Source organism: Trachemys scripta, chromosome 7, assembly GCF_013100865.1.
Source record: "Trachemys scripta elegans isolate TJP31775 chromosome 7, CAS_Tse_1.0, whole genome shotgun sequence".
NCBI classification, from domain to species: Eukaryota; Metazoa; Chordata; order Testudines; family Emydidae; genus Trachemys; species Trachemys scripta.
In genome coordinates this window covers 26521134-26542315 of record NC_048304.1, presented here as the reverse complement: position 1 = coordinate 26542315, position 21182 = coordinate 26521134, and positions in this window count along the sequence as shown.

Below are 21182 nucleotides of genomic sequence, written 5' to 3'. Positions count from 1 at the left end.
AGGTGTCTTTGAATGTCATAATTCAAATTCAAACCTTGATATTTTGCATCTTTTCAATGTAAGAATAGCTGTTTCCCCAAATTTCACAGAAAAAAAATGTGAAAGTTGCAAAATTATTCTAAATGAAACTGAGAAAACAGTTTGTGCAAAATTTCTCTAGTAAGTCCCCTTACAACACAGCTATCCATTTAGGTACTGATGACCATAAAAAAGTATTCAAATAGATGGAATACTACCATTTTGCTATGTTGTGCTGTTTCCTGTTTATTATTTATAGGTATTTTTATGGCACTCATCACTGTAGTTTGACTGTCTATTTTCTATGGTACAGAAACCTAAAGTCCAGTGTTGAAAACACTGAGAAATAAAGATAACAGCATAGTTACCTTATTGTGCAAGTATTCCTAGGACACTTACAAGAGAATTGGCCTAAGTGAGACAAACATCACATTTTAATTGGATCTTTGAACCTTCAAGCTCTTAAAATCATCATGGGGTCCATTTTCAAAACATTGTATGGGGCTTCAGACATATGACTCCCATTGCTTTTAATGAGTGTCATGGCTAAAATCCCACCCAAAGCTTTGACAGTATATGCCAGTGATTTTGAGTGGGAGCTTCTATTTCAAGGAGTCCATGGGAAGAAGTACCAGATGGCATGTCATAAATTAAGAAGTACAGTTACTGTCAGATAAAAGATCTGTTCTTTGTAAATAAAGGATCTACAAGTGCTGACTGCTGTATGTTTGTGAAACTTAGACATATAAAACGGGGGAATCCATATGAAGGGAACCAAGATTTTGAAATATGCACAATTTGAGTTTGCATCATGGAAGCAGAAAAGCCAGATGCAGCACAAGCTCTGAGTCAGGGTTTGTCTATGTATAGAGTTTCTCCAGATTAAGAGTTTCTCCATAGAATTATTCAGAAATAGCTATTGTGCTTTAAATTCATACCTTACCTTAATCAGAATTAACTTTCACGTAGAGGCAAGCCCTCGGGTGTTGAAAGTGTAGTATTCTAAGGTGCACTGTGGGATTTTCACTGGGCTGTAGCAGATCTACAGGAGATGTTACTGGAGGGCAGACTAGTGTGCCGAAGCTTCACGCCCTAGCTTGCTGCTCAGTAACTTGCTGTATAGACAAGCCCTCAAGCTGCCACTTGCTCATCCACAGCTGAAGAGCACTGAGAGAGAATTCTCCCACATGGAAAATGGGACAAAGATTTAAAATATGGCTCCTTCCTTTTACCTCCAAAATCCCTAGGAGACTTCTGCCTCAGGCTCCCCATTTTACCCTGCAGCCAATCAAGGAGTGCAGAGATCCGTTTTCAGATCCTTAGAGTGGGTGTGTTGGAGTTCAAGACCCAGGAATTGGGGCCAAAGATTTCATCTCATCCCTAGCAATGCTACCACTGAAATATGGTATTCCTGGGCTGACTGCCATTTCCACAGCTGTAACGGAATTCTTGGGAGAACTATCAATCCTTGGTGGCTCATTTGGAAATACCATTTTACAAAATGGTCTCCCACTAGATATTTAGAAATACTTGGTTTTTTTTGTACCCCAGATGGAGCTAAACTTTAAGCTCTCTAGCTCACAGACTCGGCACGCAGCAGCCTATCACCACTTAGAGTCTTCCTAAAACTTGGTCTGGATTAAAGCAACTTTAGAATTTATTGTTGACTACACTGCAGCCCCACAAAACGAGATCCAGCTCAGTTTATATAACCTTCCTTATGTAGAAAGGTTATGACTGGAAGCCAAATGTATTGCACACCGAGAGATGTAAAAGTTAAAATACCCCTTATATACCTGAACCTGTGGATTGCAAACTAGTGATGTACTTTTGGCATGTTGTCTGTCCTGCAACATTTGGGACAGGTATTTTGAATGTCATTTACATTGCCAAAGCTCAGACTGAAAAGAATATACAATGTGAGAATGTTTTGACCTTTAAAGGAGTCCTAACACATGTTTATAATCCCCTAGTTTACCAGTTTTACTAATGTTGACCTTTCCTCATCGGTCCTAGGGGATTTATTTTAGTCTACATGTCGCCCTAATTTTCATCCTGTATGATACCATAGATTTTAGTGCAGTGGTCCATCATTGCTGTGTTTGGCCCATTTGCTTTTTAGATATAGATAATGGCTTGCTTCTATGCAGTATTATGGATCTCTAAGTAAAAATACATAACCTGCATGAGAACCTAGTGAAATTAATATTTTAGAGGCACAGAACTTCCCAAAATTATATTTATCTACTCATGTGGTGTGCACCTGCAATAAGTGGCTAGTACATTTGGCTGCAGCATGAGACTGTAAAGATATAGTTACACTTGTGTTTTTCACATGTGAGTTTCTTTGATTTTATCCTCCCAAACACACTCTTTAAACAATTACGGCATAGGCATAGAAATGCTCCACCAAGTTATATGTAAACTCTTATTTTCAAATGTGCAAATATGCATACAGGAACAAAACCACAATGACAGGTTGTGCCCCTACATAGAAAAGATGGTGTATTGGAGAAGTCCCTTGGAGATGTTCCCTGTGCATTGTTCTGTTAATGGATGGGGGCAGGGTTTCCCCCTGACTCTTCCCTGCAGAAGAGACCAGAATCTAACTCACAAATTCTGCTAAGACCCCAGATCCTTACAGATCTCAGGAATCTGCTGGGAACAGAGTTATCTCTGCAGAGGCCTGTGCCTCTGCACCAGCTCTTATCCTTGTGCAGTTCCATGGTTACCCTAGAGACCCCCTTTAAGGGTGTTTCTTAACATCAAAGGAATTCCATAATAAAGTTAATTATCCTCATTAGTCTGATGGGGACAGGGATACATAATCTGCATGCCCACCAAATCTTTCCCTAATCCATCAAATCCCAACACCCTTCCTACCCAGAGATTCCAGGGCACACAGATGTTCTCTGTGGGGTTCAGAAGAAGGGGGAACACTCCTAGAGGTGGCTATGCCATTCCATTTCAGAAGGGTGGTGGTGATCTATATTCAAAGCATCCAGTCTGTGAGCAGATCCTTAGGAAATGACCTTGCCCAAATTTAGCAGGCAACATATTATGTTATTAATTATACTTTGCTCTTATATCGAATATTTTCTCTGAAGAGTTCAGATAATAAATTGTTTTACAACCCTTTTCCCTGCCCCCCCAGTGAAGTAGGTACTATCATCCCCTTTGTTTCTGATGGGTAGGTGGAAGCAGACATATGTGTTAACCACTGTCTTGCTTTGAGTAAGACACTTAAGAGTGAATTGATCACAGGAATCCTGGCTCCCCAGCCCATGCACTAGAAAATACTTCCTTTCAGAGGAAGTTAGGGCTCTGACAACATTAGAAACCACTAAATATTTGCTTTTATTGTTCATGTTATCCTCTTTAGCCCTCAGTTGATTTAGGCGAACATATAATCAGACCCTAATCTTTATTCTAGTTGGTATAGTCAAGGGAAAGGTCAGAGAGAGAGCGAGATGGCTTCTTCAGATTTAAAATTATATAGTGCTTGGATTATCCACAAATACAAAGTTTGTTTTTAAAAATCATATGATACATATAGCAATAACCCAGATTTAGGGGAATAAACTTAAGAATACAGTTTAGACATTAGCATCCAAGTATTCGAGTACATCACTCATGAACAGTTATATAGAGAGTTGGTTGTGGAAAGCAAATATAGCAATGAGTGAAGATTGTCCTTCAGTAATTGAGACTTAGGATAGGTTGTCCATTTAGAAAATACAATCCATAAGGAAAGTATTTCAGTTACTTTCCTGACTGCACTTTTCGTTGACACTCCAGTTCATCCCTCCTGGTATTGCCGATGTGCGGTGATGTGTTTTATGTAGATGTCCCTCGACCACATGATGGCGTCCAACACTATGAGTTGCTGCATCAGCTGAGCATAGCGTTGACCAAGTCCGCATTCCTGCAACACTCGTTATTGGGGTCCCATGTTCCCAAGGCTTCGATGATCAGTGCGTGTGTCTGGACTTGGTAACCCCTAGCTCAAGGTGTTGTCCAGAGGGGCCTATTTCTCTACCTTTTGCGCTCGGGCATTGTGGAAGGCTGGGGGTCTTGTTCTCGAAAGGCACTGTGACGTCCACCATGACGATCTTCTTCTGGTCCTCGTTGGTGATGACGATGTCCGGTCGCATTGGCTGTCCGTTCTGGGGATGGTGGAGTTCAGGGCAACCTTCCCTACAGGCGATGGGATGGCTCTGACCAGGCAATCATGTATGGCATTATGTCGCAGCTGTCAGGCTCTAAATCAGTCCAATTCTGTTTGGTGTTTCAACATAGTAACATGCAACCTTATTAGGTGGGCAATTTATATTAAGTATAGGATCACAAACAAGAAAATAGTAATTATGCTATACTAATATGAACAGGATGAATTGCCTAGGGTCTTAAGGCTCCTAGTGTGCTCATAGCTCACTCAGGTGATCCTCCACAGAAGACTGTTGGTCCAATCACTGCTGCTTTCTGCAGTCACTAGGAAAAACCTGAATTTTGTTCAGCTTTAAACTCTCCTTTTGAGGTTTATAGTCAATACTTTCCTTAATTTACAGAATAATCTCTAAAGAGTATTTAAAAGACTTTCCTTGTCTTAAATATTTTCTTTCAATTCCCCTTTCTTATGCCTCACTTGCCTCTCGCAGCTGCTTATTCTTGGTGTCAGATCATTGGGCATCCTTCAATACAAAGCTCAGTGTTCTCAAACATATAGTACAATCAACGTTCTATTAGTAATAATAATCCCCGTGGACAGCACCAGGCAATCTTTAAATAATCTTTCTTCTGACAATCCATCTCTCGCTCTAACATCTTATTTCTGCTTGTCCCTGAAAGGTCCATGTCTCCAATAGCTTCTGATCTCACAAACCAGATTTTCTATTGTACCCTTTCCCCCTTCTCTTGTCTGTGTCTGTCATCTCCCTAATAATATAGTGGAAAGGTAACTATAGGCCACAACAAGAAGAACTAAGTACTTAAGGAATAAGCAGAGTGATTACAATTGCCTCAAATTATTCTGAAACTGCAAATTTGTCTCATCTATACTATGGATACCTGGAAGTAAAAACAAAGCTAGCTCACAAAAAATACTCTCTAATGGTGCTGCATCATTATTGTTATTATTTTATATTATGAAAGTGTCTAGAGACAGGGCCCTATTAATCTATATAAAATGAGGGCTATGAATCTACAGCTATTCATCATATCTAGATTTTCTTTGGACATTGTACTTTAACCAAAATTGCCTACACAGATCAGATTGCTAGAATACCTTGTTCAGTTAGGGTACTGCTCCCATTAAAATCTGTGTTTAAAATTCCCATTGAGTTCAGTGGTGGGAGGCCAAGCCTTTAAAGAGGTGCAGAAGCTCAAAGGAGGGACAACAGAACAGAGCTGATATAAGAAATACAGCTGCAGGCTGGTCTAATTTCTCTAGTTTACATGACCACCCCTTCCACACTTTGCTCCATTTCAGACCTTCATTTTGCTTCTACAGACCTTTTCCTGAACTCTGTCAGCCAAGTCTATCTATCTTAGGTATTTCTATGGCCCTGACAGTATTTGAGCAGCTCAAAAATCTTTAATGTATTTATCCTCCCACCACCCATGTGAGAAGTGCTATTATCCCTATATAACAGATAGGGAACTGAGGCACAGAGATGCTAAATGACTTCCCCAGGGTTACATAAGAAGTCTGTGGCAGAGTAGGGACTTGAATATTTGTGGAAAAAGCAACTTTTAAGCACAAACCTTTGATTTTTTGCCAAAAGCAAATTTTGAATTATATAGTTTTTTGTAATATTTAATAATTTGAAATTGATGCTGTGCTGATTAGTTACATAAGTCATCCAATCAGGGAACAGAAACAATACCATGTCCCCTATGTAACTAACAAAGCATTTTGAAGTTTGACTATGAATATTTGAAGTTTGAATATTTGCAATAAATTGATTTGTGAACTATTCAAATGGCAAAAACCATTTTGAAGAAGTTAGCAAATACTTATGAACAAATACACTGGCAGACTTCAAGATCTTTACAGAAAAAGTAGTAATTATTCATGGTAGACTATTAACTCAGCTTTATTTTCAAACTGAGGCCATGTTCCTGCAAAGAGAGTCCTTGCACCCATGCTGTTCACTTTGCAGGATCGATACCATGATTATATTTTGATATAGTACTATTACGCAGTAGAAATAGATATATTTCTTGGTTTTGCTATCAAATACTATAATTATCTGGAATAGCTCTACTAGAGAAAATGGCTAACAATGTTTTAGTTCTTGAAAATCTTATGAACTTTTTGAGAAATATAAATGATTACAAAATAAATATATTTGTTGTTGTTTTCTCATTACAGTTATCACTGTCATGTTTAGATGAGGTCTGTTGTACTTTTGACTTCTCCTAAATTGTGTTTTTTTGTATATCATTTCTAGCTGATTTTTTCAATAAGTTGTCCAGTGGCTGCCTGCCAACCTGAAAATCCCTGTAAATGTGAAGCTAGCCTCAGCGGGTCTTTTTGGAAGCACGAACACTTTTGGTTTCAGTAACAGACAAGGCAGAGTCCAAAAAACATTTTGTGATATTTATTTATACAGCATGAATGAGCAAAACATTCCATATAGTGATGATGGGGCCCTAACTCTCAAATTGCAGCTTAGAAAATTCAGGGTTTTTTCCACAATGAAGCCTGATTCTTGCAGGGTTGAAGAAAAGGAACTGAGATTTGTTGAAATGTTATAAGTTACAGCTGAAGGGTCAAATTTTACCTCAGTTACACTAGTACAAATCTGGAATGATGCCATTGATTGTACACTTAAAGTCAGTCCACTGAACTCAACATAAATGACAGTAGAATTTGGATCTATGAGACTTGATTCTGTTTCTTTTTCAACTCTGTGGGACCTACCAAGCTTAGGCCCTGATACTACACACTCTTACGCAGTTAGAGCTCAGTTCTGCAACTTCCTGAGCACTCAATCTCCGGTGTAGCAAAGTACAAGCACACACTTAATTTTAAGCAGGTGAGCAGTCCCATTGACTTAATTGGACCTGATCACAGTTGGGGCTGACATTTGACTTCAATGGGCTTACTCAGATGCTTAAAGTTAAGCCCATGCCCAAGTGCTTTCCTGGATCCGGGCCAGAGCGCTCACCAGGATTAAGATCACCGAATGTGATCAACCGGAGTTTTGCTATTGACTCAAATAGGATCAGGAGTAGGCCCATGAGCAATCCTTCAATGGGATAACTTGCATGAGTAAGGCTTACTTGGGTGAACAAGGGTCAGGATCAGACCGCTGGCCTTCATTTTCTTGTCTTTCCATGAAATGAAGCAACTGCATAAAAGGCACTTGAACAGTAAACCTTTATATTGCACAGTAGAAGCTAGAGATAGAAAAGCTGTAGAGTAGCAGCCGTGTTAGTCTGTATCCGCAAAAAGAAGAACAGGAGTACTTGTGGCACCTTAGAGACTAACAAATTTATTAGAGCATAAGCTTTCGTGGACTACAGCCCACTTCTTCGGATGCATATAGCATGGAACATATATTGAGGAGATATATATACACACGTATACAGAGAGCATGAACAGGTGGGAGTTGTCTTACCAACTCTGAGAGGCCAATTAAGTAAGTGAAAAAAAACTTTTGAAGTGATAATCAAGCTAGCCCAGTACAGACAGTTTGATAAGAAGTGTGAGAATATTTACAAGGGGAGATAGAATCAATGTTTGTAATGGCTCAGCCATTCCCAGTCCTTATTCAAACCGGAGTTGATTGTGTCTAGTTTGCATATCAATTCTAGCTCAGCAGTCTCTCGTTGGAGTCTGTTTTTGAAGTTTTTCTGTTGTAATATAGCCACCCGCAGGTCTGTCACTGAATGACCAGACAGGTTAAAGTGTTCTCCCACTGGTTTTTGAGTATTTTGATTCCTGATGTCAGATTTGTGTCCATTAATTCTTTTGCGTAGAGACTGTCCGGTTTGGCTAATGTACATGGCAGAGGGGCATTGCTGGCACATGATGGCATATATCACATTGGTAGATGTGCAGGTGAACGAGCCCCTGATGGTATGGCTGATGTGATTAGGTCCTATGATGATGTCACTTGAATAGATATGTGGACAGAGTTGGCATCGGGGTTTGTTACAAGGATAGGTTCCTGGGTTAGTGGTTTTGTTCAGTGATGTGTGGTTGCTGGTGAGTATTTGCTTTAGGTTGGGGGGTTGTCTGTAAGCGAGGACAGGTCTGTCTCCCAAGATCTGTGAGAGTAAAGGATCATCTTTCAGGATAGGTTGTAGATCTCTGATGATGCGCTGGAGAGGTTTTAGTTGGGGGCTGAAGGTGACAGCTAGTGGTGTTCTGTTATTTTCTTTGTTGGGCCTGTCTTGTAGGAGGTGACTTCTGGGTACTCGTCTGGCTCTGTCAATCTGTTTTTTCACTTCAGCAGGTGGGTATTGTAGTTTTAAGAATGCTTGATAGAGATCTTGTAGGTGCTTGTCTCTATCCGAGGGATTGGAGCAAATGCGGTTATATCTTAGAGCTTGGCTGTAGACAATGGATCGTGTGGTGTGTCTTGGATGGAAGCTGGAGGCATGTAGGTAAGTGTAGCGGTCAGTAGGTTTCTGGTATAGGGTGGTATTTATGTGACCATCGCTTATTAGCTCAGTAGTGTCCAGGAAATGGACTAGACACAATCAACTCCGGTTTGAATAAGGACTGGGAATGGTTGAGCCATTACAAACATTGATTCTATCTCCCCTTGTAAGTATGCTCACACTTCTTATCAAACTGTCTGTACTGGGCTAGCTTGATTATCACTTCAAAAGTTTTTTTTTTCTCTTAATTAATTGGTCTCTCAGAGTTGGTAAGACAACTCCCACCTGTTTATGCTCTCTGTATGTGTGTATATATATCTCCTCAATATATGTTCCATTCTATATGCATCCGAAGAAGTGGGCTGTAGTCCACGAAAGCTTATGCTCTAATAAATTTGTTAGTCTCTAAGGTGCCACAAGTACTCCTATTCTTCTTTTTGAGAAAAGCTGTAGTAGATCTAGTCTCTCTCTCTGCCAATTCAAGAAAAACAATGGTCACCGCCACCGCCCTTAGCAGAGAAACCACAGTGGATTCCTAGTGAATTTCTTTAACTCATTCAGCTGCTACTGCAACAGTAACCAACAGACTACAAACAATGAATTACCGTTCATTTAAATTACATCTTAAAATACTAATATAAGCAAATGTAGAATTCAGAAATTCTAAAAAATATCCTGAAATCAAAATGATTTTTATCCCACAACACACAGCACCTGCATGATACTCACAATTAAGAAAGAATGTTTGGAATTATGCAACTATAAAACTGGACGGCCATTAGGGTATAAACAGGACTGCTACTTTCAAACGTAAGTGGGGGGGGGTCTCCCAAGTAGCCATTCATTTGCAGTGCAAAACTGTAAAATACATGGGTAATTTGTATTGTGCTTAGATCAACTACAGACAAATTAAAGGGAAGAATAAATAATAGGATGATGTGTGTCAGTTAAAACAGGAAAGACTTAGGTATGCATTTTAGAACTACCAAATTGCTTTTAGAGATTTGGGTTAGGAAACAGAAGACTCTTGGATTGAAATATAGCAATGGGAATTTATTTGGTTACTTATTACATGTCTAAAGTGCTCATCACTGTAGTATCCTTTGTTATAATTCACAAAGGAAAACAATTCCCCAGAGGTTTGCTCGTTTAAAAAATACAATGGACTAGCTCTTTGGCTAGTACAGATTGGCATAGCTTCATTGAAATCAATTAAGTCGGTCCAAAATTTTTATTTCTGAGCAAAATATGAGAATTAAAAAAACCAGGCATTGTGCAGTAGTACATATGTTTGATTTGTGTTGCAATAGTGCCTAGAACTTCCTAGCACAGAGACACATTGGGCAAGGAATTGCACAAATACACAAAGAGACACTCCTGTCCCAAGGATTATAATAGTTGACAAATAGAAAACAAAAGTCAGGATGGGAAACCAGAGGCACTAAGAAGTGAAGAGCCAGATTTTTAAAGGTATTTAGGTGCCTAACTCCCATTGATTTCCCACTGAAATCATTGGGAATTAGGCACTTAAATACCTGGGCTGAAATGATCTGTGGTTATCCAGGTCAATGACAGAGCCAGGAATAGAGCCCAGGTCTCCCAAATCCCATCTAGGGCCCTATGCACTGGAGCACAATGTCTTTAGCATTAAGTAAATATACCATATTAGTCTGTTTAAAACGAATAACATAAACTGGAAGGTACCTGCGTCAGCTGCAGGAGTCACACATACAGCTCTTTGTGCATGCAGAATTTTTTTTTCTTTCAGGTAATGTATTAGTACATTTTGAACAGGAAATGCTATAACACACTATGCAAAAGCAAGAGTCTTTAAAATAAATTACTTTTGTCCATATAATAGAAATCTGGATAACAAAGCAATCAGGGGTGAGGTTCAGTAATGGTTAGCAAGGGAGAAAAATGATGATAATAGATGTAACTGCAACATGATTTTCTGTTACTTTCTTTTTTTGCTATAACATTAATTTGTTTGGTATGAGATTGGAAGCCTCCTATGAAACTAGGAGAAGTAGGGTTAAGCTCTGCTGACTGGAGAGGTAAGGGCATTTATGCTTATGAGTTATGTAGACTGAAATGAGCTAATAAAAGTGTTTGTCAGTAACTCAGGCCCTGAAGAACAATGAAGTCAGCAGCCAGCAAACAGAGGATACTAATCAAAGTAACTCCCTGCAGGAATAAAGATGTCCTTTCCACAATTAAATGATTCAAATTTGCTGCAGTCTACACCCAGAGGTGATTCCCAAGGTGAGAACTTTAAACTAACCAATCAAGAGAGCTGGCAGAAGGTCACTTAACTGAAATATCTCCCAGAGATAGGAAGAGGGCTGTCAAGCTTTTGGGTCATTATCAAAATCAGAATTTAAAACATTAGAAACCCAGGCACTATGAATTGTGTGCAATGCATTTATTACAACACTATGCATGGTACAGATAGCTCCTAGTGAAATGCCAGTTACACTCTGAATGAAACTACAAGACCTAATTTCCTGGGCTAAAGTTAATGGGAACTGCAATGATGAACGTACCAAACAAATGTATAAGGGTTATTGGGAATTCAGTAGGCGCATGATAGCACATGATGTTAGAACTCCACATGCTCTTCAAGTTAAAGTGTGGATGCAGGGATTGAACGACAAGGAAAAGCTGAACGAAGTCAAAACTTTTAGTCATGAGAAAATTAGTTATGGATGGAAAGTTGTGTCCAAATGTGGATTTAGATTTATTTTATAAACTTAAGGGTAAAAAAGAGATAGTAGGTATTAAAAATGAAGTGTATCAGTATATAGATGAAAGGTAGTTTTGTCAAATATATACAGATGGGTCCAAAAAGGAAAAAAATAAAACAGGAAGAGTAGGGACAGCATATTGTATACCAAAATTGGGAATTAATACAGCTAAAAGAATAGCTTATGACAGCTGAACTAGTAACAGTAATGCTAGCATTAAACTGGATCTGGGATGTACACCCAGCAGCAGCAGTCATTTTTTAAATTTAATCTCAGGCCTCATGGCAATAAAAAAAAAAGGGTATCTCAGTATGTAGAAGTGATTTAATCGATGAAATTATATTTCTAATAAGAGTAAGCACACATGGGGATAGATATAGCATTAGTTTAGATCCCAGTGCATATTAGGACAACAGGGAACAACATGGCAGACAAAGCAATTAAAAATTATGTAAGAAATTAGTTGACCTAGAAATACCCTTGAGTAAACAGAAATGTATAAGCTTAATACAGAAAAACGTAAAAGAGGAATGCCAAAAAATTTGGATTAATGAAAAAGAAGATGATTTTTTTTTAAATTGTGCCCTAGATTAGAGATTTAATCTAGAGCACATACTTCATGGACTGGATAGGACTAATGACATGCTTTTGTTTAGAGTTCTAACTGGCCATTGTGACTTAAACAAAAATCTTTTTTGAATAAATAGACACAAAGATGCACTATATGCACTCTGTAAGGTGGATGAAACAATTGATTGACTTTTATGGGTATGTAAGGGCTGTGATAAAGAACAGGAGAAGTTTTCTGAGGAATTCAAATGTATTCAAGTAAAAAAAAATACATCATGTTATTTACTAAAAACATCACGGAAATGGAGTATTATTAAAAAGGTAACATTACCTGAAAAAGACAGGGTAGAGCGAGAGGATATAAACTACTAAGAATCAAGGAATTATAGCTGTTGGCATCTATTCAGTCAAGACTGCTTCTCCATAAAAAAGACAGAAGGAAGGAATAGCTAAAGTAGATAGCCTACATTGTTTGACCTATTTCCTCTTCTTCTCCCAGTTTCCAGATACTCTAGAGAGAAAGAGAGAGGTGCTGATATGAACTCAAGAATGGACTGTAAGTTTTAATAAGTATCTCTTTACCTGAGCTTTTTAACTACTTTTTCTACCTGCATTACTAAAAATTAGTTTTCAGGGATGTTTTTTTTCTTCTTTTGTCTAATCCTTTCTGACTGTGGTGTTTCAAAAGAATTCCCACTCCCTCCATTTGAAGGCCTATTAACAAATCATGTTCATATGTTAGTACTTATTAACTGAGACAACAAGGAAAGAGTTGAATCGCAGTCCCACTGCTTTAGAGGACCCCTGGTTTTAAGCGTAAAAGAAGACAGTCTTACATGAGTAAGGTACAGCCTTGGAAGTCCATTAAAGGCTGGAAGTCCAGTAAAGACTTTTACTTCTATCATGTAAGTGTTCATTGAATGGAGATGAGATTGAAGTGTCTGAGAGAGAAATCTGTTGGTGTGATTCTATACAGGAACTAAGATGGCTCAAATTACCATTGTATTGGAGCACCTCATAAACACCTACTGAATTTTGCCTCATAACTCTCCAGTGAGATAAGGATTTATTATCCCTACTTAACACATGGAAATGGAGAAACACAGGGAGATTTCATACCTTAAGGTCCAGAGCTTGAAAGATATTTAATCAATGGGAGATAGGTGCCTAAATACCTTTTGAGGATCTGGGTGTAAGTCACATAGGAACTCCCTGGCAGAGCCTCAAGTTAGGCCTATATTTCATTAGTCCTTGTTCAGTCCTTTAACCAAGACCATCTACCTCCCCTAATTTTGCAGGAGCTTGATTCTCTATGGTCTTGCACCTTGTGTAGTCAGTTACACCTGTGCATAGTGATTGCAAAATGGTGGTTAAATGCTACCAAATGACAATTCTTCATTTACACTGGTGATAGTTCTACCCACTGTGCAAAGACATAAATGACTACACAGACCCTCTGATTCTAATAAAACAGATATTAATTGTGGTTTCTTTGGCATGCTGGATAATGGAGGCAATTTGGAGAACTAATTATTACAGCATTTTTATTGGATATATAAATGTTAATAGCAATATAGCTGCAATGGAAAGCAAAGCATGATTTTAATTACCTTGCTAATTTTCTGGTGGCATGGGAAATAATGATTAGGCCCATATAATTATTCATTTTACATATCAAACTTTGTTAATAACAAAGTTAATAAAGCACTTTAAAGATGAAATGTACATTATAAATGTTAAGTATTAATTTGGAACAGAAAGTCATTAAAAGTGAGTGATAGATGATTCTGAACCTTAGGTTGCTCAAAAGTAATATCCAGACCCACAGACACTGCCTTGGACTGAATCCTCAATCAAGACATGAACATAAGAAATGCAGGAATTAACCTCCATCCTGATCAGGTGGAAATAAAAACTAGAGTTGTTTAGACAATTGGGGGATGGGGGAATTGTGAATATTTTTGCCAAAACTATGGCCCTCCTTTAATGGAAAAACTTTGAAATTCATAATCTTTTGATTATTTTTACTGACAATTCTTGAATTTGACTTTTTTCAACCAACTCTAGTACAAACACTTCCTGTTGAAAGGCAAGAAGAAACCATCACAGTGGTCTATTCCTGAAAACTCTTGCACTATGCCAAATTCCTGAACTCTACTAACTGAAAACTACTCAACCAAGAAGCTGGGGAGTGGCAGAATTACGTAATCACTGCAAGCCCTCCTGGACTCTGCAGTAGTCACTGAAGCACTCATGATCACCTCCACAGATTGCTTTTGTTCTCACAGAACTGGAGTCAGAAAAGGCAGGAAACATAACTTGATACATATAGACTCAGATATAAAGAATTTCTACAAACCTATGGCATTGTCCAAAAGGAAGCAGAGTTCTTACAAGGCACATTCCCTCTGAGCCGGGTAGTGGTGCTAGCAATGTTAGCTAAGCTTTTCTGTTCTGATGCTTGTAGCCAAATTATGGCTGTCTCCTGTACAGATGGGATGAATGGGAAATCGGTCTTCCGTAGCACCCCACTGCAATGGCACTTAGCGGTTCCTTTTAGGTTTTCTATCTAAGAACTGACCTACCCTCACTCCCCCCACTCCCAATCTATGAGAGAGCTGACAGGATCATAGCACATGCTATGGTGCTATGGCAGCAGGCCAGATTGAAAAAGAGACAGTATCTGCTCATGGAGGGGAGACAGTCCTATTTGGCCATTAGAAATCTTTAACGTTCCATTAGAAGAACACTTCACACTAACAAGGTATTTATTTAACAAAAGGAAAACTCAGTCTGGTTTCGTTCATCATTCCCTCAGCTATTGACTGCCACATTTCATCTGAGAATTTCCACTATAACTGATATTGGCTTATTTAGTAGCAAAGCAGCATGATATACAATTTTCATGAAACAAATTCTGCCCTATGTTCATGGACAAACCTCATTGAACGTGGGGCAGAATCTCACCTCACATATATATAGTTGTTCTGGATTGTAATAGTTAATAGGTGCTATTTCTGAATAGTAAAGCTCTATTTTTGAAGGGAAAAAATAGTATGCTTCTATTTTTGGCAAGAAAGTCACTCTCTACCCTGGGGGTAGATTCAGTATGTAAAAGGAACAAGCCATTATGAACTGAATAATTAAGAAAGAAAACTCTTCTCCTGTTTGCAAATAGAAAAGGTTCATTTGTGTATTCTATGTAAAGCTCACAATAAAGTCTTTTGTGTCATAAGCATAGAAAGAATCTTTTATACTGGCAGGAGATTAGGATGATCAGCAGGAATCCCTGCCACCAGAAATTCAAATCTGAATGGGCAAGTTCATGGGAAGTTGGGATTTTAAAGGGATTGTTCTGATGATGCCAAAACACAACAGTAACACGTCTTCCATGGGACCATCCAAAAGCCAAACCAGTGGTGTCTCTCAGTGAATATATTCTGCATGAGGAGGGTGCAAGGAATTATTTATACTTTCCCATAACACTCCTTGGCAGAAAACAGCCATAAGGATGCTGTGGGATGCCCTGAGCTCTAGGAGGATTCAAGTGTTTCTGGAAGTGCCCAGAACTCCAGAGTGGATTTATCTGGGTGAGGTGGGACTAAGGTGCAAGCCCCCATACACAGACTCACCTCTTCGCATCAGCTAGTTCTTAGAGAGGTCAGTGCCGGTAATAGAACTTGAAAAAGGGTTTAGAAAAGGCCACTGATAAGCATTGATAACATCCCCCAAACTCCCACAATGCCATTTTCCTGTTCTGCTGCTGGGGCTTTAATCACATGCCTAATGTACATAAAAGTTCAATTTCTTGGTCAAAACTGCCACATAGGGCACACAAAAGCCTACAGCTGCTGCCATGCTGAGGCGGCAATCAGAGTCACATAGGGAAGAAAAGTGTGTGTGCAGGCCCACCAACAGCAATTCTGTGTTCCAGGGCAGAACAGTCGATGGACCCCCTAGAAAGGAGTGCGGTCCGCTTGACATTTGGGTGGTGCTGCCGGGTGCGCTGATGGTGCCTAGCGAGCTGCTGCCGCCTGCACTGCTGGGCCCACTCTTCCGGCACGGCCAGGGTTTCCATATGCCCGCTCAGCTGCCTTTGCCGCCGCCGGTACCACCCTGCACGCCAGAATGTGAATACAATGTAAATTGGCAGCATCAATTTAACCTGGCTCATCTCCCTCTTCCTATCTGCAACAGGGAGATACTAATACTTAATCATCTCCCATTCGAAGCAGCTCGGTAATCCTTAATATTTGTACACTGTTTGCAAATGGAAGGCGCTATATAAATGCTAAGCAGTGGCTGGCAGTGGACTCACTGGCTGGCTCTCCTAGCTGTTCACTAAGCAGGAAGAGGCTACCATGCTCCGGCTGTTCACAACTCTTGGTCCCATGGTTGGTTTGCAAAGCCATGAGGTTTGGGGTTTTGAAGCAGCAGTGTAACATTACTGGCCTTTGCTCTAATCTGCAAGGAGTTGTTCCAGAGATGCCTGCAAGGCCTGGGAGTGGGGACCGGGCAGTGAATGGGGTCTTCCCTTGGTTTGGGGGACAAACCCCTCATGAACTCCTAAAGGGACAGCATCCCCAGTTGATTGCCTGGATTCACAGCAATTCACATGCAGATAAGTCTGAGCAGCCCAGTTCTCATTTCAAAGCGCCTCTTCAAAGGGGCAGCCAGCTCCTCACTACTCCCCAGGGAAGTGGAGATTGACATAGTCTCAACAGCTGTGAGAACTGCCTGAAATATTTTGTCTGACGCTATTTAAATGCAGGGGGGAGCATGTTAATGCAAACAGGGCCTGGCCAGGCATAAGGAGAGACCCCTCTGCGAGATCAGTCCCGTGCACTGCCGTGAGATCATGGGCCAGGCCTCCAAGGCGGAGTGTTGGGGAAGGCTGGCTTTGGGCACAGCCAAGAGGCCACCTCCCCTCCTAGGGTGACCAGATAGCAAGTGTGAAAAATCAGGACGGGAGGGGAGGGGTAATAGGAGCCCGTATAAAAAAAGCCCCAAATATCTGGACTGTCCCGATAAAATCAGGACATCTGGTCACCCTATCCTCTCCCCATGTTCCCAACCCCCTGATTCGCGGACGGTGTCTGCGATTCCATCCCCAGGCTCTGCGCCCAAACAAGTCCCACACCCCGGCCAGGCTTGCAGGGCAGCACTAGGCACAGGCACTGCTGCTGGCCCTGTTCTCGCTGACTCAGTATAGCTAAAGGGCACGCACCTAGAAGTCCTGTGGTCTGCCGTGGCCTGCCCTGGCAATTTAAAAAGGCCCGGGGAGCCCGGCCGCCACCACTGCTGTGGTAGTGGCAGCAGCGGCAGCCGGGATTCTGGGCCCTTTTAAATTGCCTGGGCCCCATGGCAGTTGCCCCCTTTGCCCTCCCCCTGCCCCGTTGGCAGGCCTGTATGTAGGGTCTTTTTGTGTTTTTTTTTTTTTTTTTTTTTTTTAATGTACATGCCGCTGTGTGTTTCTATTAGAGAAAGAAAGGTCAAAGATTTTCAAAAATTTTATCTTTTGTAGGCCATTCCATTTTCTTCTCCTTTGCCAATATGCTGGCTAATTATTTAGCCTAGAACTGGCCAAAGTGCAATTCACGGCCATTCTCAGCTTCATTACAAAGTTGCATCTTAGAGAGCTAACAGCCAACATGCAGTGCTCTGCTCTGTTTGATATAGAGTATACCATATTCATTGTCATAGCACCTAAACGCCTTCCACTAGCAAGTTAAGCGATGTGACTAACATCTGTCATGTTTGTTCTCTCATCCTCTCCCCAGAGTGTTTTGTTTGGTTAGGGGGAGTGTGTGTGTTTGTGTACACATGGCTTCAGGTTTGTGTGTGTGTTTGTGTACCACACAGCTACAGGTTTGTGTTAGAGAAGACAAGGTCAAAGAAATGCGCCTTGCTTGGAGCAGAAGTTGGTGAGGCTTGTAATGGTGATTAATTCCAGTGGAAGTTTCTTGAGTTGGCCCCTGAGAAAGCTCTGTCTTCTGGACTGATGAGCTTTACCCTTGTGGTAGAAAGTTCCATTGTGCCAGCAGAGCAAAGTTATTGACCATGGTCTTCATCCCAGAGCTTTAAGGATCTTTCATCCCAGCCCTTTGAGAGCCATGATGATAAGGACTGAGACCTTGAACCTGATTTGATATTCTATGGGAAGCCAGTGTAGGGATCAGAGGACAGCTGTAATGTGCTTGTGGTAGCCCATGTTGCTGAGGAGACCTGCAACCACATTCTGTACTAATTGGCATTCCATTATGAATCCAGGGCCTGATTAATGCAGGGACTTTAGGGGCTGCAGCCCAGGGTCCCGGGCTAAGTGGGGCCCCAGCGCAGCAGGGCTCAGGCAGACTGCCTGGATGCTGTGGCCCCACACTGATACTGGAAGCGGCCGACTGCTGGTACATCTCTGCAGCCCCTGGCGGGGGCCTCCACACATTGCCCCCAGCACTGTCCCCGCAGCTCCCATTGGCCAGTTCCCAGCCAATGGGAGCTGTGGGAGTGGTGCATGCGGGTGTAGGCAGCACACAGAGACTCTCTGTCCCCCACTCCCCAGGGGCATGCCAGCAGCCGGCCGCTTCCATGGTGCCACAGCATGCCAGCAGCCTGCCTGAGTCCTGCTGCACCACTGACTGGGAGCCACCTGTGGTAAATGCCTCTCGGACGGAGCCTGCACCTCACACCCCCTCCTGCACCCCAACCCCGTGGCCCAGGTCAGAATCCCCTCCTGCACCCAAACTCCCTCCCAGACCCCGCACCTCCTCCTGCACCCCAATCCCCTGCACCAAACTTCCTCCCAGAGCCCACACCCCTCACCCTCTCCTGCACCCCAACACCGGAGCCCACTCCTGCACCCAAACTCCCTCCCAGAAAGAAACTAATATAACAGCTGTTCTAAGGTAAGAAGTAGGCTATTTTGAATTAACTTAACTATATTCTACATGTTTTAAGACTGAAATGTAACCACAGAATGGCTTTATGTTAATTCAAAGGCAAGTTTAGCATAGCGTTAATAGCCTCGATGCCATTCGTGTAATCATTTTGTTTTAAATTAGGAAAAAGACTTGTATATAACGGCCCCACAAAATCTAATAGCACCGGGCCCACAGGAGAATTTATCTGGCCCCGCTTGAACCTAGTGGAAGATCACATTATATGTCTGGGACTGGTAGGCCAAGATTTTAAAAAATGACTAGAGATGGGCCTCAGCATTTGAGTGCCCTGTTTGAGAAGCCTTAAAAGGAGCCTGATTTGGGTGGATGCAGTCTGTTCCACTTTATGCAAAATGTGATCCTAAGCAAAGTGTGAGCACCCCTGTTTTCATTCACTGTGTAACCTTACGTAAAATGATCTAGAGGTGAAAGACTTTTTACTTTTTTAAGTTTTAAACCACGCAGCTCTTATGCCAAAAATATTTTTAAGACCATATGAGCTGACTTTCAAATAGATTCTGATCTTTGTTTGGAAACCATCTGGCTGAAGAAAAATAGCCAACTGTTTCATCTCTCCTTCCCCCCAAAATATGTTTTGAGATCAACATCCCTTTTTGAAAAATGTGATTGAGGACTTAAAAATTCAGTGTGTGTATGCTATAAATAACAGTGTGCACACTATCGTCTTGTAGCAGTAACTACTGTACTTTTCCCCCTACAGATGGTGCTGTAATTATAACTTAGCTCTCTGACTCTAACTCAAGGTGTGGAAAAGATATATTAAGTTTGTACACATGCTAGTCCACACTTTTTCACAATTTCAAATTTAACCATCTTTTTTGTTTTGTTTAATGGTCATGTTGAAATTCTCCTGTTGCAACAGTTTGTTTTTTTGCATAAACACCTGGATTCAGAGTTTCCTAAAGGAGTCATCTGAAAATAGGTGCTTTCTGCCAAGATGTCACAAAGATTTATGTGCTTATATTTGTGGATTAAATGGAAGACAGGTGGGAGAACATTCAGGCATGAGGAGGAATGATAGAAAACTCATATATAAAAAAGGTTAGTTGGTATGATGATTACTACTGGTTTAGCTAAAACGGACATAGGTCTTGTAAAAAGGAAGGTGTACCATGCTTGAAAAGCAATACTTCAGCAGTCAAATAATTATCTAGAAGACCATGTTTCCTTTAAAACAAAATAGAGGCATTCTGGAATTGAAAACACATACTGTATTGCATTTAGCCACAGAACTAAATGCAACTTGCACACCTTGTGGCACATCTGAACAGATGGTTTAAAGAAGAGTGGACTACCAGTGTTTTGAATCTCAGTGGGTATGATACAGAGTAGTACTTCAGTGTGGCTTAGTTATGTTGGATGGAATAATTTCCCTCAATTTGATTGGTATATAGAGGAAATGACTCCCATATATCTCCCTAGTTTCCACTTCTGTGGGGATGAGAGAGGGGCTCCACTGCTCCTGCAACATCTCTCTCCCATCCTAGGAAGGGTGTTCCATGGGTCTGGGACACATACTGGGGTTGTGGGCAGGGATGTGGGACACAGTGCTCAAGCCAAAAGGTAATGCAGTCTGGGCTATACTTTTAGTTATATATTTATTTTGAACATATAGCCCACAAAGGTCTTGGAAGCAGCCACAGCCAGGACTACCCCTGGGAGTGAGCTGGGAACCAGACCTAGCCTCCCATGATTCCCTTGTGATCAGGAAGGAGGTGTCACTACCCTTCCTTCACCTCCAAAATTATGGTTCCTTGCCGAGATTTCCTTTTGTGGAGCTTTCCACAAAGGGAGATGTTATGGCCCATGAACATAGGAATTATAGCAGTGATTTTAAAATCATGATTTTCATCAATGAGAGAGGAGAATCAGGCCCATGAGTCTACTTTTTTTATGGAGTCAATTATACATACGTAACTGCTCATTTTTTAATGTGACTCCTATTTTAAACACCAACCAATCTAAAATATATCGTCACTTGATGGGCTGCTCCCATATGGCCTGATAGGAACAAGTGCTGTAGTCTGTGGATATCTGCCTACCTATATTGGAATTAAGTGGAGGTGGGGTGGATTTTGCATTAAAAATATGACTATGTACATTCTCTTACCAAAGAAACACTCAAATTGCAGGCTGAAGAAAACTGCAATATAACTAAGTAGTCAGCCAGGTCAGCTGTATTATTACTCTGTAAAACATGACCAAATCCACCATTGGCCTCTGCAGTTGAGATACTTTATAAATCAAGCTGGCTACTATATTCCTTTTAGATTAAAAG